Consider the following 7891-nt stretch of genomic DNA (forward strand, 5'->3'; position numbering starts at 1 on the left):
ATGACAGATATGTTAATTAGTTTGATACATCTCTCTACAATATATACATGGATCAAAACCTTATACACTTAAAAAATGCACACTTGTTATCAATTGCTAATAAATAAAAATAATGGTATGGTAAAAAATCTTTACTCAGAATGTATTAGACAATAGCAGTTACTAGAGTTGTCTTGAAATGTCAGAATAATAAAGAGTAAAATGTTTTAGAAGTTGTAAAATAATGCACATGCATTTGCAGTTATTGCATATTGCTTTACATTTCAAATGATATTCTCCAAAAGTGCATTATTTTAACTATAAATTAATAAAAAATCTCATTTCAAATAGATTAGTATTCCTAAAACAATGGAAATTAAGATGCATATTATCTTTCTATGAATTCAATATGAACTAGTTTATAGAAAGAATTACTTCATCATTTACATTTAACATCCAATTTTATCCATGTATGATATTTTCAACAAACTGTAGACACACAAGAAATGGGGAGGAGGCAGAGCAAGTTAGCAGAATAGAAGCCTATATCTTTTGTTCTCCCCCAAGTGGAACACCAACTTTTAACAACTCTCTACACAGAGAAAGGCACTGTCACAAGAACCAAAAAAAAAAAAAAAAAAAAAAAAAAATTTAAGTGAGCAATCACAGTATTGGTTTGAATTTCATATCACGGAAAGAGGAATTGAGGAGGGCAGGGGAGATAGTCTTGAATCACCAACTCCACCCCTTCCATATGCCCTGGAAGCAACCATGCAATGTAGAGGGAGAATCTGTACACTTTGGGGAAGGAGAGTGAAGTGACCGTGAGATCTTACATTGAAGGGAGTCACAGCAGACAACAGACCTAGCCAGAGGGGAATCACCCATTCTAGCAGTTGGAACTCGAGTTTCATGGCAAGCCTCACCACCGCAGGCTGAAGTGCTCTGGGGTCCTAGGTAAACTTGAAAGGTAATCTAGAACACAAGGACTTCAATTCCTAGTCAACTCCCAGTGCTAGGCTGGGCTTAGAGCCAGTAAACTAGGGTGGCATTTGACCCAGGGAAACACCAACTGGCATGTCTAAGGGATGGTCTGCACCATCTCTCCCCAAACACCAGGCAGTGCAGCTTGTAGCAGTGAAGGTAACTCCTTCCTTCTGCTTAAGGAGAGGAGAGAGAAGAGTAAAGAGGACTTTGTCTTGCATCTTGGATATTAGCTAAGCCACAGTAGGATAGGTCACTGCGCAGAATTGTGAGGCCCTCATTTCAGGCCCTAGCTCCCAGACAACATTTCTAGCTATACCTTGGACTAAAAGGAAGTCCATTGCCTTGAATGGAAGAACCCATATTTGGCTGGATTCATCACTTTTGACTAAATAGTCCTTGAATAAACAGCAGTGATACCCAAGGCTGTGGGCTTTGGGCTCTGAAACTTGCTGGCTTCAGGGAAGACCCAGCATATTTCTAGCTGTGGTGGCTGTGGAGAAAGACTCTTTCTGTTTAAGAAAAAAAAAGAAACAGAGGAAAAAGTAAAGGAGACTTTCTCCTGATCCCACTAGGTACAAGGGCCAAAGTGGAGTAGAGTAGCAAGCAAGCTCTTTGGCTCCCCAAATCCAGGCCTAGGCACTTTGGAAGCATTTCTGGACCTGTCCTGGGCCAAAAGGGAACCCACTGACCTGAAGGGTGAGTCACAGGCCTAGAAACATTCATCACAAGCTGATGGAAGAGCCCATGGGCTTTAAGAGAACATTGGCAGTTGCCTGGCAGAAATTCCCATGGACCATGGAACTCCCAAAGTTCCTCCATCTGTGTTAAGGGGAGGGAAGAGTGGGAAGGACTTTGTATGGTGGCTTCTGGGCCAGCATAGCTGCAGTAGAACAGAACACAGGTCAATTGCTAAGAGTATTGATTCCAATCCCTGGGTCCCAGAGAACATCTCTGGACACACCCAGATCCTTGGGAAACTCACCACTCTAAAGAGGAAGGCCATGAGTGAGGCCAAATATTTTGCTGGCTTCAGGTTTGGCTCAGTGCAGTCCAAGTAGTGATGGCCACAGGGGTGGCTGCATCATCATACTCCCATTTCTAGGTGGCTCAGCGCGCGCACACACACACACACACACACACACAGAGAGAGAGAGAGAGAGAGAGAGTCTCCAGGTGTTTGGGTGAAAGTCAGAGAAGAGAACAAGCGTCTGTGCCTCATAATCTGGAGAATTCTGGAACTTATCCAAGACCACCAAGGTGGCACCTCTATGAGTCTGCAAACACTACAACATTATTGGGCTTGGGACTCAAGTCCCTTTGAATACCTGGAATATCTTCCCAAGAAAGACAGGCAAAAACAAACCTCAGACAGTGAAGACTACGATAAATACCTAACTCTTCAATGCCCAGACACCAACGAACATTTACAAGCATCAATACCATCCAGGAAAATGTGACCACACCAAATGAAATAAACAAGGCACCAGGAACCAATCCTGGAGAAACACAGATATATGAACTTTCAGACAGAAAATTCAAATAGCTGTTTAGAGGAAACTCAAAGAAATTCAAGATAACGCAGAGAAGGAATTCAGAATTCTATCAGAAAAATTTAACAAAGAGATTGAAATAATTAAAATGAATTAAGCAAACTTCTAGAGTTGAAAAGTGCTATTGACATGTTGAAGAATGCATCAAATTCTTTTAAATGGCTTGTATCTACAGTTAGGCAATAACAAATGCTGGAGAGGATGTGGAGAAAAGGGAACTCTTGTTCACGGTTGGTGGGAATGTAAATTTCTTCAACTACTATGGATAAAAGTTTGGAGGTTTCTAAAACAACTAAAATTAGACCTAGCATACAATCCAGCAATCCCACTGCTGGGTATATACCCAAAAGAAAGGAAATCAGGATATTAGCACTGTTCACAATAGTCAATATTTGCAAGCAATCTTATGTGTCCATCAACAGATGAATGAATTAAGAAAATATTGTGACAAATACACCCTCCCAAGACTAAACCAGGAAGAAGTTGAATCTCTGAACAGACCAATAACAGGCTCTGAAATTGTGGCAATAATCAATAGCTTACCAACAAAAAAGAGTCCAGAACCTCATGGATTCACAGCCAAATTCTACAGAGGTACAAGGAGGAACTGAAACCATTCCTCCTGAAACTATTCCAGTCAATAGAAAAAGAGGGAATCCTCCCTAACACATTTTATGAGGCCAGCGTCATCCTGATACCAAAGCTTGGCAGAGACACAACCAAAAAAGAGAATTTCAGACCAATATCCTTGATGAACATTAATGCAAAAATCCTCAATAAAATACTGGCAAACCGAATCCAGCAGCACATCAAAAAGCTTATACACCATGATCAAGTGGGCTTCATCCCTGGGATGCAAGGCTGGTTCAACATACGCAAATCAATAAATGTAATCCAGCATATAAACAGAACCAAGGACAAAAACCACATGATTATCTCAATAGATGCAGAAAAGGCCTTTGACAAAATTCAACAACCCTTCATGCTAAAAACTCTCAATCAATTAGGTATTGATGGGACGTATCTCAAAATAATAAGAGCTATCTATGACAAACCCACAGCCAATATACTGAATGGGCAAAAACAGGAAGCATTCCCTTTGAAAACTGGCACAAGACAGGGAAGCCCTCTCTCGCTACTCCTATTCAAAATAATGTTGGAAGTTCTGGCCAGGGCAATCAGGCAGGAAAAGGAATAAAGGATATTCAATTAGGAAAAGAGGAAGTCAAATTGTCCCTGTTTGCAGATGACATGATTGTATATCTAGAAAACCCCATCGTCTCAGCCCAAAATCTCAAGCTGATAAGCAACTTCAGCAAAGTCTCAGGATACAAAATCAATGCACAAAAATCACAAGCATTCTTGTACACCAATCACAGACAAACAGAGAGCCAAATCATGAGTGAACTCCCATTCACAATTGCTTCAAAGAGAATCAAATACCCAAATACCTAGGAATCCAACTAACAAGGGACATGAAGGACCTCTTCAAGGACAACTACAAACCATTGCTCAATGAAATAAAAGAGGATACAAACAAATGGAAGAACATTCCATGCTCATGGGTAGGAAGAATCAATATCGTGAAAATGGCCATACTGCCCAAGCTAATGTATAGATTCAATGCCATCCCCATCAAGCTACCAATGACTTTCTTCACAGAATTGGAAAAACTACTTTAAAGTTCATATGGAACCAAAAAATAGCCCGCATCGCCAAGTCAATCCTAAGTCAAAAGAATAAAGCTGGAGGCATCATGCTACCTGACTTCAAACTATACTACAAGGCTACAGTAACCAAAACAGCATGGTACTGGTACCAAAACAGAGACATAGATCAATGGAACAGAACAGAGCCCTCGGAAATAATGCTGCATATCTACAACTATCTGATCTTTGACAAACCTGACAAAAACAAGCAATGGGAAAAGGATTCCCTATTTAATAAATGGTGCTGGGAAAACTGGCTAGCCATATGTAGAAAGCTGAAACTGGGCCCTGCCTGCCGCACCTCTCCTTTCTTCTGTAGCTCCCGCCGAAGCCGCACGTCCGGCCCGGATCCCTGCACCATGAGCTTTGGCTCGGAGCACTACCTGTGCTCCTCCTCCTCCTACCGCAAGGTGTTCGGGAATGGCTCTCACCTGTCCGCCCGCCTCTGCGGGGCCGGCGGCGCGGGCAGCTTCCGCTCTCAGTCGCTGTCCCGCAGCAATGTGGCCTCAACGACCGCTTCGCCGTGTTCATCAAGAAGGTGCATCAGCTGGAAACGCAGAACCGCGCGTTGGAGGCCGAGCTGGCCGCGCTGCGACAGCGCCACGCCGAGCCGTCGCGCGTCGCGAGCTCTTCCAGCCAGAGCTGCGCGAGCTGCGCGAGCTGCGCGCGCAGCTGGAGGAGGCCAGCTCGGCTCGCTCGCAGGCCCTGCTGGAGCGCGACGGGCTGGCCTAGGACGTGCAGCGGCTGCGGGCGCGCGCGAGGAGGAGAGCCGCGGACGAGCACGCCCTGAAGGCGCAGCAGCGCGACGTGGGCGGCGCCACGCTGGCCCTCCTGGACCTGGAGAAGAAGGTGGAGTCGCTGCTGGACGAGCTGGCCTTCGTACGCCAGGTGCACGACGAGGAGGTAGCGGAGCTGCTGGCCACGCTGCAGGCGTCGTCCGTCACAGGCTGCGGCCGAGGTGGACAAGGCTGTGGCTAAACCAGACCTGACCTCGGCTCTGAGGGAGATCCGCGCCCAGTATGAATCCCTGGCGCTAAGGACCTGCAGTCCGCGGAAGAATGGTACAAGTCCAAGTTTGCCAACCTGAACGAGCAGGCGGCGCGCAGCACCGAGGCCATCAGGGCCAGCCGCGAGGAGATCCACGAGTACCGGCGCCAGCTGCAGGCGCGCACCATCGTGATCGAGGGCCTGCGCGGAGCCAAGGAGTCCTTGGAGAGGCAGATCCTGGAGCTGGAGGAGCGGCACAGTGCCGAGGTAGCTGGCTACCAGGATAGCATTGGGCAGCTGGAGAATGATCTGAGGAACACCAAGAGTGAGATGGCATGCCACCTTCGGGAATACCAGGACTTGCTCAATGTCAAAATGGCTCTTGACATTGAGATAGCTGCTTACAGGAAACTGCTGGAAGGCGAGGAGACACGTTTTAGCACCAGTGGGTTAAGCATTTCAGGGCTGAATCCACTTCCCAATCCAAGTTATCTGCTCCCACCTGGAATCCTCAGTTCTACAACCTCCAAAGTCTCATCCACAGGGCTATCACTTAAGAAAGAGGAGGAGAAGGAGGAGGCATCTAAGGTAGCCTCTAAGAAAACCTCCCATATAGGGGAAAGTTTTGAAGAAATATTAGAGGAGACAGTAATATCTACTAAGAAAACCGAGAAATCAAATATAGAAGAAACCACCATATCAAGCCAAAAAATATAATTCCATTGCTTCGAAAAAGTTAATGCTTAAGAGGGAATGATATGCATTTGACTTGTTAAACAGCCTATTCCTGAACCATAACACCTGCCACCACTATAAAATGTCTTCAAGGCTTCAGTCTCGTATTTAGTATTGAATACTTACATTCTCTAATAAGAAAACCACCCCTTAGATTGAAGTAAACTGCAGTCCTGGAGCAATCACAGATGAGTTATCTAAGAATACAGCTTTCTGAACTTCAGCTCACGCTTCACAGTGATTGATGATTCAGGTGCAGAGGAAGTACAAACTAAGGTGCTAATCTGTGATCATCGTCATTTGCTGTGAACTGAAATTAAAACTATTCACGCTACCCAGCCATTACCCAGCTAAATAATCTTACTCTAGATACCTAAAACATAAGATCACTGCCAGAGATAAACTAATGGTCCACACCCAATTCCACTCTGATAGAATTATTCACAAATAATAGGTGTTTGTTTAATGGACACTTTTCACCTCCCTCAATTCCATATATCCTTTTCTTCCATGTAGGAAAAAAAATAGTCTAGTGTAGTATTCTTCCCTTTTAAACACATTTTGGTTCTTCTCAAAAGAACTTACCCCCATTCGCTCTCTGCTCAGTGGGTAAAATTAGATGCATGTTGACCACGTCAATGACTCGTGTAATTACTTATCCCTGCCCATTTCATATTCTTTCAATTCTGTAAGTTAAAAAAATGGCAGTGATGAATTTTAAGGGTTTCCCCCAACATATAAAATAATGAAAAGAATCCCTAGACTTTAGGCTTTCAGCTTACACAAATCTATTTAATTAGGAGAAAAAACTATTAAGGATGTAGCTTTTCACCTTTACTTTAGAAGCACAGTAAATATCCCAAACTGTAATGAAGCTGACCTTAGATTTAGTAGTATAAGCTAGAAGAAGTGAGTGTTTCTATGAGTGGAAAAAGCCAAGTGTCATTTATGTGTCAGTTCATTTGTGGTGATACAGAATTAGCTTTTTCATCCCCTTACCCTTAGAATCCACGTATTCCCCTTCCCACTAGTCTAGGTCCTAAAGAGGCCTTGCTTTCACTCTCCTATGCCTTTTACAACTGCTAAGTGTAGGATATTTTGTCACCAGGACACAATGATACCACCCCAAAGTAAAAGAAACCACTTCTGCTCAATCAACACTACCAGCGTATATATAAGAAAGAAATCTTCCTCTTTTCTAAAAGACTTCCCCAACACCTACTCCATGGCTGCACAGTTGGTGGGGTCCTGCCGGAGAGGAAGAGACACTCAGACCAGAGAAGGGATGTGCATGCACCTACTCGCTTGCTAGAAGTAGATTCTGGACAGTCAGCTCTTCATCTGCCCAACTGTGTAGCATCTGCATTGCTCAGTCTTTCATGTGTGCCAAGGCTGATGCAGGATTTGTTCTCTGTCCAGCAGTCACTTCTGCAAGAGCTGAAGAGTTGCCCCGTCTCTGTTCCATGTCTCCTTTAAGAGCTCTGGTGATAAGGACATAATGCTTTTACTGAACTTTCTTATCCTAGCACATGCTTCAATAGTTCAAGGAACTTGAAAAATACTTTTCTCTTCTTCCTTACCTTTACCCCATACCTGTCTTTACTCCTCACACTTACTGTAAGACATTAGTAACATAAGAAATTAAAAGTCACACGAATCCCACCAAAAAAAAAAAAAAAAGAAAGCTGAAACTGTATCCCCTCCTTACACCTTATACAAAAATTAATTCAAGATGGATTAAAGACTTACATGTTAGACCTAAAACCCTAGAAGAAAACCTAGGCAACACCATTCAGGACATAGGCATGGGCAAGGACTTCATGTCTAAAACACCAAAAGCAATGGCAACAAAAGCCAAAATTGACAAATGGGATCTAATTAAACTAAAGAGCTTCTGCACAGCAAAAGAAACTACCATCAGAGTGAACAGGCAACCTACAAAAT

The 7891-nt window shown here is 43.7% G+C and overlaps 1 pseudogene; it reads left to right on the plus strand.

Moving 5' to 3' along the window:
• The first annotated feature begins 4584 nt into the window (after positions 1-4584).
• Positions 4585-7304, plus strand: LOC129471426 (alpha-internexin-like; annotated as a pseudogene).
• Positions 7305-7891: the final 587 nt, after the last annotated feature.

Source organism: Symphalangus syndactylus, chromosome 2 (genome assembly GCF_028878055.3).
Source record: "Symphalangus syndactylus isolate Jambi chromosome 2, NHGRI_mSymSyn1-v2.1_pri, whole genome shotgun sequence".
Classification (NCBI taxonomy): domain Eukaryota; kingdom Metazoa; phylum Chordata; class Mammalia; order Primates; family Hylobatidae; genus Symphalangus; species Symphalangus syndactylus.